Here is a 15,913-nt window from a genome sequence, read left to right as displayed (position 1 = left end):
TCAAAATCGGTATATGATAAGTTTGTGATGAATTATGTTGGTATTTGGGATATGTGGTTATGGCAGGTTATTTGATGATGATTACTGATTGATTTTGATATTTGGGGATAGCTAAAATTAAGGGGAAGCTCTGACAAAATTTCTCCAACTATCTAAGATAAATCTAATGCTCGATCTAAGTACTTTAAGGCAATTTAAGCATGATTTGGATATGATGGTTTATGGATATTTTTAAATAATAGGTCAATGCCTTACTTCCATGATTATGATGTGAAATTCATGCCATTGTCAGGATAAGCACATCAACACCTAAGACACCACTCATTCCACGGTGAAATATATTTTGGACAGAATGTAAGTAAAGTACTCAACTGCAACACAATAATTACATGTTATGTGAAAGTATGCATTATATGAATATGTTGTGAGTAAGTGGTATTAACTTACATTGACACTTCATCATAAATTTGTATGCATGGCATAATAGTAATATGGTGTAGCATCCAAGAACTTTACTTAGCTAGTTAGATAGTAGTAGCAATAGTAATAGTTGTAGTACTTTTATGACTGTGGATTTTGGTTCAAACTGGGATTTAGTTGGACACTCGTAGTAACACTTGTAGATTTTCTAAGTTTAACCTATAGTTTAAGAATATTAATTTTATCCTAAGGTTTGATTAATATGACTGATATTGATGGTAATATTTATTATATTATAAGGTTTAGACCTAATAAGATAATAACACTTGTCTTGTGTATGTTCAATGATAATTAAGTATTTTTGGGGAATAAGTTTATTAAGATCAATATTTGAATATCCTAGGGTCTGTTAGCAGCTTTGAAATCATTAGAGGACTTAGTCAAGGCTGTTTACTCAATTCAAATTTGGCTGAAAATGTGCAATTTCGTGTTTAAATATTCAGCGTATGTCGATATATCGCAGCTATAGGGGGCGATATATCGCAGCTATAGGGGGCGATATATCGCCATACGGGGATACGAAAAACACGTAACTTTGCACGATCACCTCGACGAGCCTCGGGCATATTAGCCCAGGCGATATATCGCCTACTAGGGGCGATATATCGGCTCCTTTGAATAATGTTTGAATGTTTTTGAAACCAAGCTTAATTTAATCTTTAACCTCTTGATAAGTCTAGCATCTTTCTGACCGAGTCTTCAGCCTCTGCTGAACGATAATTCAAATATTTTTCAATTAAAAAGTCATTATTTTATTCAAGTTAAATGAAGATCTTTTCATTCTTGAACCCTATAAATAGGACCTAGTACCCAGCCATTTATTCATTCATCAAGCTAAGTTTAGAGGCTGCAAGCTGCTAGGTTATTTTTGAGAGCTCAAACACTTGGGTTGGGAATATAAGCTTTAACTTTATAAGCTTAATAAACACTCGGGAAGTAAGGTTCATAGTATTTTTCAGTTCAAGGTGTAGTTCGGTCATAGAAGCATTAAAGGTATTCCAAATTCTAGTTCATTTATGTATTGTTTCCTTAAACTTCTTATAGTTTTCTACTCAAAATCCTAACTCTATTCTTTATTCCTGGTTCGGAAATCTAAGATCTTTAACATAAGGTTCTTGGTAAGTACATTTTCGATGGTATAGTTCTTTCATTCTTTTCATCTCTTTTTCATTAGTATACTCACCTTGCTTTGATGGTTTTTAGGGGTGTTTCCAAAGTCCCAATCTTGTTCTCATATCCCGGTATATTTGGTAAGGAAAATAGGATAGGATTTTATATGTTATGTTATATGTTATCTTATGATTTATGTGTTATGTTATATGTTATATTATGTATGATTGTAGACTTGGGCATATGACTTGTATAACTAACAAGCCCCAATAAATTTATGGGCATATGACTTGCTTAGCTAGCAAGCCCCGCAAATCTAATGGGCATATGACTTGTTCAGTTTACGAGCCCCAAGTAATAATGGCCATTATAGTATGTGTGACATATGTTTATGATATGTTTTAGTATATGTTGATATTAATTTTATGTATATGATTTATGTGTTAGATTTTCCTTGCTGGGCATTAGGCTCATTCCTTTATGTTTATATGTGCAGGAAAGTAGCTATGGTGGCGGAAAGGTTCTTGGCAGCTTGGGGGATGTGTAATGCGGCAGAATGGAAATGGATGGATTGAGCGTTCGGTTCGAGGATGAAGTCGCTTCTTAGTCTTTTAAAAATTATGCTTTATATGTATTTTTCGCACTTTATTTTGTAATCCATTTTTAAGTTATGCTATGTTTTTCTTTTAAAAACAATGGGATCCCATATCCTACTTTAAATTTTATGTACTTTAACATTTGTTTTTTTTTTACAAGTTTTAATGAAGTTATGATTATTTCACTTGTAAGTTTTATTAAAAATTAGTGTCTATGTATAGTAGTCATTAATGGTCCAAAGTCTAGAGTAGTTGGGTCATTACAGTTGGTATCAGAGCAACGGTTCATCCGCATGAAGTTCTCCTCAATACACACACTCAAAGCTCCGAATCTGACCGCCAAGTAAGTATTTAAGTTATAATTATTATGCTTATATGTATAGCTAACGATTTTAGCATTTATGTTTTTAGTTAAGTATGAACGGAGCATTAACCTATGAGGATATCTGAGCCATTAAGGCTTTAAAGAGAATAAGAGAACCAAGAAACACCATAGGAACACTAGAGAAAATCACTCGGAGACTGCTTTTGTTCCACAGAGAAATAGGTCACCTTCAAGAGTCTAAGCAGATCATGATGAGAGCAATGGAACAATATGTTTTAGTAATTAGACTATTTAGAGATTTTCATCCCGTAATTGCAGCCTTAGAGGAGATATGGGAAACAATGGATGATGAAGATGAATTGCCAGCAGCAATGCGATATTACTTTCTCTTAATTAGGTTCACTTCAAAATCAGAATTTCAGTTTACAAATTAGCAAAAACATAAGATTTTTATGAACCTTCCTCGAGTACATTTTGAGGCACATGATAATGAAGATTATGAAGAGCTAGATGATGATATGCTAGATGAAGGATTGGATGTAGAAGATCCTGATTTTCAGAATAGTTAGTTTCATTGTTTGTTTTATTTATTGTTTGTTTTATGGTTGTAATAAGTGAAAACTCTTTTCCAAATTAATATCATGTTATTTTGTTATCATGTATGAGTTTGATTTTTATTTCGCAATCATAATAGATAATAAATAAAATAAATAATGACTAAGTTCTGTGAGGGTGGACACAAATCAATGGACCAAGTTTCTATATTGAGAGTTAGGGGGCCATAGTAGTGGGAACGATTTTACTGATTCCAGCCCTCCCTCAATATGGTTAACTTTGGAACAAAGATAAGTTTCGAGCCTGAGAATTTAGTCATATAGGATGATTATAAACAAACTTAGAAATAATAAAGATGGCTTGTTTTTCTAAGTATAGAAACCCACTCTAAATAAAGAAGACTTATATTTAATTTTCATAATAAGTCATAATCAATAGGTCCGAGATATGTCTGTTTTAGAATAAGTTTTTGCCTTAGAGCCTCTTAGGTGAAGTTCTAACATGTTTCTTTGAACTGTTAGAACTTTGCTACGATATCACTCCGAAGATCTGGACGCACCAACAAAAACGCCTCCAACGCTGTTCCAGTGAACAATGAAGCCCCTCTAGTTCGTAGAAGGGGAGTGCATGCTACCGCCAGCCGCAACGCGCCGACACCGCCAGCTGACAATACTGCAGAGATCGCCAGACTGCGACAACAAGTCGAGGAACTTTTGCAGCAACAACGACAACAGGCTCAGCCGCAGACTCAGCCTCAGCCTCCACCGCAGCCGTAGCCATAGCAAATGGCCTCAGCACCCCAACAAGTTGGTCCATATAGGGGATGGCCAGTGGCAAACTATGCGCCATATCCAGTACAGCACATAGAGCCAGTTTATGAGAGGTTCTGCAAGCAGCACACTCCAAACTTCGAAGGGACTACAGACCCCTTTGAGGCAGAAGAGTGGCTAAGGAATGTGGAGCCAATTCTGACGCACATGAATCTCAGTAATGCGGACTGTATATCCTGCGTCTCATCGTTGCTCAAAAAGGATGCCAGGATATGGTGGGACTTGGTCCAGCAATCGCATGATGTTGCCACCATGACATGGACTCAATTTGTGGAGCTGTTCCACAAGAAGTATTATAATTCGGCTGTACTCGCTTCGAGAGTTGAGGAGTTCGCCAACTTAAAGCAAGGTAGTTTATCAGTGGCAGAGTATGCTCGATAGTTCGACTGCCTAGCTAAGTTCGCTTCGGAAATGGTTCCCACTGACTATCTTAGGGTGTCTAAGTTCGTTAAGGGACTTCGACCGAAGATCGAATGGGGGTTAAGCTAGCAAACCCGGGGAATACTACGTATGCCGACATTCTAGAGACGACAATAGAAGTAGAGAGGCTGCAGGCTAATGTAAGTAAAGAAGAAGCCAATAAGCCTGAGCCTAGACAGCAGGGTCAACGTCAGACCAGTTGGAACAACAACCATAATAGCAACAATCAGTCCGGAAACAACAGTAACGGTCAGAAGAGAAGGCATCTTGATAACAAGCAATCTGACAGCGATAAGAGGGCACGGACAAATAATGGAGGAAGTAGGCCGGGTTATGTGGAATACCCGCCATGTGCTAAGTGTCAGAAGAAACATCCTGCAGAATGTCGCGCAAAGACCAAGGAATGTTTTAACTGTGGTGAGGAAGGACACCGGAAAAGAGATTGTCCTCAGCGCAAGCCAGAAGGGAAGAAAGACGACAAGATGGTTCCTGCTAGGGTTTTTACCTTAACCCAAGGAGACGCTGATGCTAGAAATAAGGTGGTCATAGGTCAGGTTTCTATCCTCAATAACATATGCTCTGTATTATTTGATTCGGGAGCCACTCATTCGTATATCTCGTTAGGAATGATAGAAAAACTAGACAAACCTTGTGAAAGATTTAGAACTAGGTTTGTAATCGAGTTGCCTTCGGGCAAAGTAGTTCTATCATCACTGATAGTACAAGGCGTACCGATCAAGATTGAGGACGTAGAACTAGAAGGAGACCTGATAGAATTGGTGATCAAGGACTTTGACGCAATACTAGGCATGGACTGGCTAGCACGGCATGGCGCAACCATCGACTGCAAACGCAAGAAGGTGATGTTCGAGACTCCTGGCGGCCAGAAACTATGCTTCATGGGACAAGCTTCTGGATTACGCACCCCGTTAGTATCATCTCTCAAAGCTCAAAGAATGATGGAAAAAAGATGTCAAGCGTTCTTAGCCAGCATCACAGATGTGGTAAAGGAAACACCACTCAAGGTTGGAGACGTCCGTATTGTAAGAGAATTTCCAGAGGTATTTCCCGATGACTTGCCAGGATTGTCGCCGACTCAGGAAATTGACTTCATGATAGAATTAGTACCGCGCACCGAGCCTATTTCCAAGGCACCGTATAAGATGGCATCTACGGAACTCAAGGAGTTAAATACGCAACTACAAGAACTCCTAGACTTGGGTTTTATTAGGCCGAGCCATTCGCCATGGGGAGCCCAGGTGCTATTCGTGAAGAAAAAGGATGGAAGCATGCGGATGTGTATAGACTATCGCGAGCTGAACAAGGTAACGATCAAGAACAAGTACCTGCTACCCCGGATCGACGACTTGTTTGATCAACTCCGAGGCGCGACTGTATTCTCAAAGATTGATTTACGGTCCGGGTATCATCAGCTCAAGGTAAAGGGAGAAGATATTCCTAAAACAGCCTTTAGAGCTCGTTATGGACATTATGAGTTCTTGGTTATGTCCTTTGGTCTTACTAATGCACTAGCCGCGTTTATGGACTTGATGAATAGGGTCTTCAAGGACTACTTAGATAAATTCATCGTAGTGTTCATCGACGACATCTTAGTATACTCTAAGGATGAAGTAGAGCACGAGGAACATTTGAGGTTGATTTTGTCACGACTGAAAGAGCATCAACTCTATGCCAAGTTCAAGAAATGTGAGTTTTGGCTTTCGCATGTGGCGTTCCTTGGGCACATTATATCAAAAGACGGAGTTGCAGTAGACCCATCAAAGGTAGAGGCCGTGAAGGATTGGCCAAGACCAAAGAACGCATCTGAAGTAAGAAGCTTTCTAGGGTTACCAGGTTATTATAGGAGGTTCGTAGAGGGATTTTCTAAAATAGCCACTCCGCTCACTAACCTGACTCGGAAACAACAAAGATTCAACTAGAATGATAGATGTGAAGAAAGCTTCTAGTTGCTTAAGGATAAGCTTTGCTCAGCACCAGTACTCTGTGTACCGACACCCAACGATAAGTTTGTAGTTTACTGCGATGCATCGAAGCAAGGGTTGGGTTGCGTGTTGATGCAGAATGATAAGGTAATAGCTTACACCTCGCGACAGTTGAAGGAGTACGAGCAGCGCTATCCAACTCACGATATGGAGTTGGCAGCAGTGGTCTTTGGGTTGAAAATCTGGCGCAATTATCTTTACGGAGAACGGTGTGAGATTTATACGAACCACAAAAGTTTAAAGTACTTCTTTACTCAGAATGAGCTCAACATGAGGCAGTGCAGGTGGTTAAGAATTAGTGAAGGATTACGACTGCGAAATCCTATACCACCTGGGAAAAGAAAACGTAGTTGCCGATGAGCTTAGTAGGAAAAGTTATGGAAATTTAGCAGCTTTAGCCGGGATAGAAAATTCGCTACAATAGGAGCTGATCAGTGCCGGAATAGAAGTAGTTGTCGGTAAACTGGCTAACTTGTCTATCCAGTCGAATCTGCTAGAAGATATACAAATTGGTCAAGGACATGACGACACACTAGCAGCACATATGGATGCAATCCAAGAAGGCAATACCACAAATTTCTCAATATCTAGTCAAGGTTTATTGAGATATAAGGATCAGGTATGCGTGCCAAATGATCAAAGGATTAAGAGGACGATTCTAGAAGAAGCGCACAGTACCCCGTACTCAGTTCACCCAGGGTCTACCAAGATGACTCATGACATCAAGGAAATTTATTGGTGGCCAGGGATGAAGAAGGACATAGCAGAGTTTGTGTCTAAGTGTCTTATATGCCAGCAAGTGAAAGCAGAGCATCAACGACCTACAGGCTTATTGCAACCGCTTAGCGTACCAGAATGGAAGTGGGACGATATAGCTATGGACTTCGTGACAGGTTTGCCAAGGACGAATAAGCAGCATGATTCCACTTGGATAGTAATAGATAGACTAACCAAGTTGGCTCATTTCCTGCCTGTTAAGACTTCATACACGACAGACCAATATGCAGACATCTACGTCCAAGAGATAGTACGGTTGCATGGAATCCCCAAGACAATAGTGTCGAATAGAGGATCGGTGTTTACATCGAGATTTTGGGGGAGTTTACAGCAAGCTATGGGTACTAAGTTAAGTCTTAGTAAAACTTTTCATCCTCAGACAGACGGGCAATCCGAGCATACGATTCAGATTTTAGAAGATATGCTACGCGCATGTGTACTTGATTTCGGAGGATCATGGAATGAGTACTTGCCGCTGATAGAGTTTTCCTACAACAATAGCTACCAATCAACGATCGGGATGGCACCTTATGAATTTCTATATGGAAGGAGGTGTTGATCACTGTTGCACTGGGACGAGGTAGGAGAAAGGCAGCTTCTAGGTCCCGAAGCTGTTAGACAAGCTCAAGAAGTAGTAACGCTTATTAGACAGTGTATGCTTGCTACTTAAAGCCATCAGAAAAGCTATGCGGATGCCAAGCAACACGATGTGGAATTCAAAGTCGGAGATCAAGTCTTCTTGAAGATATCTCCTATGAAAGGTGTGAAGCGGTTTGGGAAGAAAGGCAAGCTTAGTCCTTGATTTATAGGTCCTTTTGAGATATTGGACAAAGTGGGAGTAGTTGCATATAGACTAGCCCTACCACCAGCACTAGCAAATAGTCACAACGTATTCCACATCTCGATGCTACACAAGTATGTGTCAGACCCTTCTCACGTCCTCAAGTACGATACGATAGCACTCTAGAAAGACTTGAGTTACGAGGAACGACCAATTAGCATCCTGGATAGGGGGTGAAGCAGTTACGGTCCAAGAGCAATCCTATAGTCAAATTCCTATGGAGTAATAGTTCTAAACGAGAGGCAACATGGGAGTTGGAGGAGGACATGCAAGGCCGGTATCCGGAGTTATTTGGTAAGTAAATTTTGAGGGCGAAATTCTTTTTAGTAGGGGAGAATTGTAGAGTCCAAGAACTTTACTTAGCTAGTTAGATAGTAGTAGCAATAGTAATAGTTGTAGTACTTTTATGACTGTGGATTTTGGTTCAGACCGGGATTTAGTTGGACACTCGTAGTAACACTTGTACATTTTCTAAGTTTAACCTATAGTTTAAGAATATTAATTTTATCCTAAGGTTTGATTAATATGACTGATATTGATGGTAATATTTATTATATTATAAGGTTTAGATAGACCCAATAAAATAATAACACTTGTCTTGTGCATGTTTAATGATAATTAAGTATTTTTGGGGAATAAGTTTATTAAGATCAATATTTGAATATCCTAGTGTAACGACACAAATTTGCTAATAGGGCTTAGGGCCTTGATTAGCGTGCCTAGAGGGAAATAAATGATTTAATATGGTAATATGTGAATTTATGTGAAAATGTGATAGAGATGCATGTTTAGTTGAATTAAATATGCATGTGGGCCATGTTTGGATATTAGGGGTATGTTTGTGATTTTGGCCTGTTGAGGGTATAAATGTGATAAATGCGATATGTATGTGATTTATTTGTGCAGCACGATTCGAGACAGTCCTGGGGAGTGGTTAGCCAGAAAGTCACAACAGGGTTAAGAATCCGACTCAGGGCGAGTCGAGGGGTATTTTGGGTATTGGATGTATTATGGGGTTATCGGTTATGGAAATAAATATTCGGAGATATATTTGAGGTTAGAATGTTTAGGAGGGAATATTGGGGAAATTTACCATTTTTCCCTCGGGGACGTTTTGGTACCCTGAGCTTTGAGGTAACCTTAGAGCTTTAGTTAAATAAAACAAAAGGAAGGGAAACACTGAGAAACTTGTAGAAACCGACCCAAGTATTTTCTCTTCACTCTCTTTATTTTCTCTAAGGCATATCAAAGAAAAAATTGTGGTGGAAGCTAATCAAAACAAGGAATTGAGCTGGGGAATCTTTGGAGCTAGAAGTCTGAGGCTTAAGGACCAAATTCAGAGACTAAGTTCAGCAAGGGGCTCGGCAATGCTCAAGTTAGGGGGCTGTGCTCAGGATATCTGTGCTCGGAGAGCTCGGGACACAGGTAAGAAACCCCTGTTCCCATAGAGCTTGTATGCAGGGTTAAGCCCAATATGTATGAATTGCAGGGCGTAGCCCTTTGGTTGAATTTGTTAGTGTTCAGTATTTGTTTATTATGCTATGAATGCTATTGTGTAAATGTTTGGCAAGAGCCAGGAACGGCACAGGCCGAGGTCGGTAGGGGCCGGGAATGGCATTGGGCACGTTGAGTGCGAGACTGAGTACTGAAAGGGGCTGGGAGCAGCGTTGAGCACGTGGAGTGCAAGTTGCCAGGGCGGGACCCTAAAGGATACCTGGGTTATCCTCACGGTGTGGACCGCAAACCCAAGTCCTGGTAAAGCGCCTGGGACGGCTTGGCCGTATGTGTTTAGCCTATTGATGGCCTGTTTATATGCTATGTGTTTGTTATGCATATGTTTCTGCTTGAGAGGGTTTTCTTGCTGGGCTTCGGCTCACGGGTGCTCTGTGGTGCAGGTAAGGGCAAGGAGAAAGTCAACCAACCATGAGTATAGCAAGCATGAAGCGGCGTGTACATGTTTGGCCTGCCTGGCTGCCACGGCCAGTGGTTTTGAGAAATGGTTATGACAAACCCTAGATTTTGTCGTCTAGTCAACTTGCTTTGTATTTATATGTTGTAAATATTTCTAAACAGTATTTTGGGATCTCAGGTGTCAAACACTTTATGATTTTCAGTGAATGGAATTATTTTCAAAGTTTATAACTCTGTTTATGGTTTAATTACACTTTTGACTTAAAATCCCGATTAGCAGGCTGAAAGCACATTTTAAACTCACTTAGTAACGACTCTAAGAAAGTAGGGCGTTACACCTAGGGTCTGTCAGCAGCTTTGAAATCGTTAGAGGACTTAGTCAAGGTTGTTTACTCAATTCAAATTAGGCTGAAAATGTGCAATTTCGTGTTTAAATATTCAGTGTATGCCGATATATCGCAGCCATAGGGGCGATATATCGCCATACGGGGATACGAAAAACACGTAACTTCGCACGATCACCTCGATGAGCCTCGGGCATATTAGCCCAGGCGATATATCGCCTACTAGGGGCGATATATCGGCTCCTTTGAATAATTTTTTAATGTTTTGAAACCAAGCTTAATTTAATCTTTAACCTCTTGATAAGTCCAGCATCTTTCTGACCGAGTCTTCAGCCTCTACTGAACGATAATTCAAATATTTTTCAATTAAAAAGCCATTATTTTATTCAAGTTAAATGAAGATCTTTTCTTTCTTGAACTCTATAAATAGGACCTAGTACTCAGCCATTTATTCATTCATCAAGCTAAGTTCAAAGGCTGCAAGCTGCTAGGTTATTTTTGAGTGCTTAAACACTTGGGTTGGGAATATAAGCTTTAACTTTATAAGCTTAATAAACACTCGGGAAGTAAGGTTCATAGTATTTTTCGGTTCGAGGTGTAGTTCGGTCATAGAAGCATTAAAGGTATTCCAAATTCTAGTTCATTTCTGTATTGTTTCCTTAAGTTCTTATAGTTTTCTACTCAAAATCCTAACTCTATTCTTTATTCTTGGTTAGGAAATCTAAGATCTTGAACATAAGGTTCTTGGTAAGTATATTTTCGATGGTATAGTTCTTTCATTCTTTTCATCCCTTTTTCATTAGTATACTCACCTTGCTTTGATGGTTTTTAGGAGTGTTTCCAAAGTCCCAATCCTGTTCTCATATCCCGGTATATTTGGTAAGGAAAATAGGATAGGATTTTATATGTTATGTTATATGTTATATTATGTATGATTGTAGACTTAGGCATATGACTTGTATAACTAACAAGCCCCAATAAATTTATGGGCATATGACTTGCTTAGCTAGCAAGCCCCGCAAATCTAATGGGCATATGACTTATTCAGTTTACGAGCCCCAAGTAATAATGGCCATTATAGTATGTGTGGCATATGTTTATGATATGTTTTAGTATATGTTGATATTAATTTTATGTATATGATTTATGTGTTAGATTTTCCTTGCTGGGCATTAGGCTCATTCCTTTATGTTTATATGTGCAGGAAAGTAGCTATGGTGGTGGAAGGGTTCTTGGCAGCTTGGTTCGAGGATGAAGTCGCTTCTTAGTCTTTTAAAATTATGCTTTATATGTATTTTCCGCACTTTATTTTGTAATCCATTTTAAAGTTATGTTATGTTTTTCTTTTAAAAACAATGGGATCCCATATCCTACTTTAAATTTTATGTAATTTAACATTTGTTTTTTTTTTACAAGTTTTAATGAAGTTATGATTATTTCACTTGTAAGTTTTATTAAAAATTAGTGTCTATGTATAGTAGTCATTAATGGTCCAAAGTCTAGAGTAGTTGGGTCATTACATATGGTGAATTATATTATGATATAAGACTATGCATGATATTATGATGATTAATTATGTGATGCCTTGGCAAGTTTTATGCAACATAAAAGTAAGTTGTAATAAGAAGTTTAAGTTTAGTGCCCCTGTTTTGAAAAGGCAAATGAGAATGTAAGTAAGTGTAAACAGAGGCCTATAGTTAGGCTCATAGTGGCAGCCCAATGATTTGGGCTAGGTTTTATTGAACCAATTATATTGTTTGCCATGTTCTCGTTTTTATTTCTCCTCCATATGAGTTATTGTTATATGTATTGACACCACAGTGTGTGGCCGCCTTAACTCTTGAGCCCAACGGAGCAACGTTGGAATAAGGTTTTTAATGCGCCCTACTGTGGTGATGGCTAGCCGAAGGAGAACCCATGGGATTTTATATTATATGTGTAACAAGCCCTGCAGGCATTGGCCTAATCAAACAGTGTGCATAATATTAAGGGGCCCAAAATTTAAAAAGAAATTGTGTATGTCCATTAACATTGGGTAAACATTAGCATTGCATGCATTACTTTGCTTACTGAGCTTTAGGCTCACAGTTGTCTTGTGTTGCAGGTAGAGAAAGAAATGAGTGAATGACAAAGGGGAACTGAAGCATGGTCCTGACCCTGATTTGTACATATGAACACATCGAGCTTTTGTGGGTTATTTCAGTTTATCAGTGTGTATGTTTGTAATAAAGTGTGGAGTTATGTTTTGCAAAAACAAATTGGGTTATTTAATACTTATGTACAGTATGTTTGAGACACACTTTATGTTTAATGTAACTAATGTGAAATAAGTTTTCAAAAAAAAAAATCCAGACGTCCGCTGAAAGTAATTATGATATAGTTTTAAAACGTAACACCTCAGATATGGTTTTAACTAAAATAAGTGAGGGTGTTACAGAATGAGAGTCTCAATCTCATCCTTCAGCTGTCAGCAATAATCAGTATTATGACTGATGTCTTTGTGGAATTGGAAAAACTTTGAGGGATCTTTTGCCCTCTAATGTCTTAAAGGTTCTGGCTTCTTCCACGGAAGGGGATTAGAATTTTCCAGGAAGACATGTTCGCGGGTGTCCGTTAGGTCAGTGTAGGTGGCATAAACAGGCTTGAATTTCTCCATAGACTTGTTCTTCTTCGTGCCGTTCTGGTCATCCTCACCATTCCTCTTCCTCTTATTGTTTCCCGCCTGGTTACTCTGGGTAACAAGTTGAGTCGTAGCTGCAACACCTATCACCACTCCAGCGGGTTGGATAAGGGCCTGGCTAGTTCCTACGATAGCAGATCATGCCTCTTCAAGATTTATCCACTTTTGAGCTTGGGCCAAGAACTCATCTACACTTTTAACTCCTTTTCGCTAGAATTCTTTCCATAGGTCGCCTCCCACTAGGATTCTTTTCCTCATCGCCATGAGCTTGGAGCTATCATCAACATCCTTAGCTCATGCTACAACATTGGAGAATCTGCTCAGATATGCTTTCACGGATTCACCAGGTTGTTATTTTACATTGGTCAATGAGTCGGCCTCTACACGAGCATCCTGTGAAGCTCGGAATTCTCTCTTAAACTTGGAAGACAACTTCTTCCATAAGCTTATCGAATGTTTTTTTTTACTTTTTAAACCATTGCTTGGCAGGTCCGACCAGAATCGTGGGGAACAGGATACATCTTAGATCAAACTTAACATTGTGGGCCATCATCATTGTATTGAACATCCTGATGTGGTCAGATGGATCTGTGTTTCCATCAAATGTTGGCATGTTCGGCATACTGAAGCCAATAGAATACGTAGTTGTTGCAATGTTCAGAGCGAAAGGTTCGAGCTCCTCATCAGAGTCACACTCATCAATCCCTTTTCCAGATAAGAACTTCTTCAATTGCTCTTCCATCAAGGCCAATTGTTTGAGGGTTAGGTCTTTGGTCTCTAAGTTAGCTGGGGGCTGTTCACCAGCTACCATCCTATTATACGTTTTTGATGGGTTGTTGTTCCTCCAAGTTCGAGCTTGGTTAGGTGGGACATTCCCATTGTTGCGTACGATAGACGGACCTCCCTCATGTCGAGTATAACTCATATCCTCATTACGAGCTGGATACCTCCTTTGTGAATTCAGATGATCACGCAGGTCGGGTTGTGGATCATACCGAGGACTTTGCACTGAGCTAAGGTGATTCCTTAGATCGCTCTCAAACTTGCCTCCATGGTGGCTCCCTGTCCAGTAACTTCCATTTGCAAAACTCACAGCCCGCGGCTAAGAACGAGGACCTAGGTTATCAGCACGTGCCCGTGGGGCGTAAGTATCTACTGACGGGGGAGGATTTCTCCTACTATTTCCATGAGCTGGAGCATCTCGTTGTGGGTGCGGTGGTGTAGGATGTCTAACCGGTGATGGCAGATGCCTTATTGGTTAGGCTATCCTCATTCCATCAGGACGAACTAAATTTCTCCGCCTTGGCTCTACCCCAATGTCACAAGTTCTTTGTGCCTGGGGTTCTGCTCGTAGCACACGTGGATTCGCTGGGGCATTTTGCCTCCGTGAACTTGTCCCAGCTCACCCTATCGGGTTGTTGTGAGCATTTCTAGGAATCTGTGCAGAAGGCACGGAGCTGGGGATCGCAGTTCTGACCAGTGGGATGAGCACTTCGGTGGTTTTTCTATGAAGGTACAGAGCTCGGAGTGGCAATCCTAACAGAACGACTGAAATTAGACTGGTTATTGTTGTGGGACTTATGAGACCCACTTTGCCTCTTTCCGACATTAACACCAGTTGCAAGAGGGGGTAATCGAGCCAAGACCTCCTCGATCTATCTGTTTACCCTAGCGAGATGGCTCCTTAATTGGGCATTCTCCATTTCAACGATAGTTAAATATCCTAGATTAGGATTTGGTGGAAGTGGCGCCGAACTCCCAGAGTCATCTTGGCCCACCAGTTGTTTCCTAAGACGTTGCTGAACATCTGGGCCCTTTTCAGTGGGAACAGTGGTATGATGGGCCTCCTGCCCATTAGGATACTCCATTTCATTGTCATGCATCAACTGAGTAAGCACCATGATGAATGTCGAATGAAACTTGTAAAACACTAATTTCCTCTCAACGAAAGCACCAAATTGTTGATGAGAGTTTTTGCCAGCAATAGATTTAGAAATCTAATAAGAATATTAGTGCTTATTTGTAAACCATAATGAAATAATAAGAAACATTTCATACACACACAATTTTACGTGGTTCAATGGTTAAAATCTACCTAGTCCACGAGACAATGTTATTACTTTTCTCTCATAATTTCTGCAGAGTTTCGATAATACAAAAATGTCATCTCCTTCCCTATCCATTATCCCTCATATTTATAGTGGAATTTCCTGGACAAGTTTGGGTAACTGTGTGAATAAATATGATATACATTTAATACAGATTATTCCCATTTACATTGGGATATGATTTGATAACAGAATATATTCTTGCTATCTCAGATAATAAATGATAAATGTGTAATACAACTTGGGCATTAATGAGCGTATAAAGAGCCTCCAAGTTTTTTGGGATCCTTCAGTATGCGTTCTGACCAGGTTTCCACGAGCTGAATATCTTCATCGAGCTGGTGATCAAAGATTATATGAAGCTTAAATTGGATTAACTTTAGAGCACCCCGAGGAGGATCTAGCCACTGTAGGTCTCGAACTGGATCGTTGTCCTAAGAGGCGGTCTGATAATAACCTGTATGTTGTATTGTCAAGTCCCAACTTGAGCTGCTCACATGATTACTAACCAGAGGTTCTACTTGGTTGTTTTTCCACATATTCATATGGCAACTGTATTTCGAGCTGAGTAACTAAACTCGTGCTAATTTTTAGGGTACAACAACTATAATACTCTCTTTTTTAGATTTTGCAATAAAAACCTCAAAGTTTCTTCTATTTCTTTTCTCACAAAATATCAATAAATAATTTAAGGGAATTTACTCATTTGGTACCCTGTGTTTTTGCAAAGTATCATTTTGGTACCCTCTGTTTTCAATAATGCTCATATGGTACCCCTGTATTTTAAAATTATACATATTTGATACCCTAGACTCATATTTGATAGATAAAATTTTGTCAATATGATCAAACTGTCATCAGTTATATGTGATTAAGTAATTAAATTTAAATGACATCACAACAGATGTGTAAGTAGATCTTATCGGAGATTGC

The sequence above is a fragment of the Humulus lupulus genome, chromosome 5, assembly GCF_963169125.1.
Source record: "Humulus lupulus chromosome 5, drHumLupu1.1, whole genome shotgun sequence".
Lineage (NCBI taxonomy): Eukaryota > Viridiplantae > Streptophyta > Magnoliopsida > Rosales > Cannabaceae > Humulus > Humulus lupulus.
The sequence above is the reverse complement of the archived record's forward strand: the minus strand, read 5'-3'. Positions refer to the sequence as shown.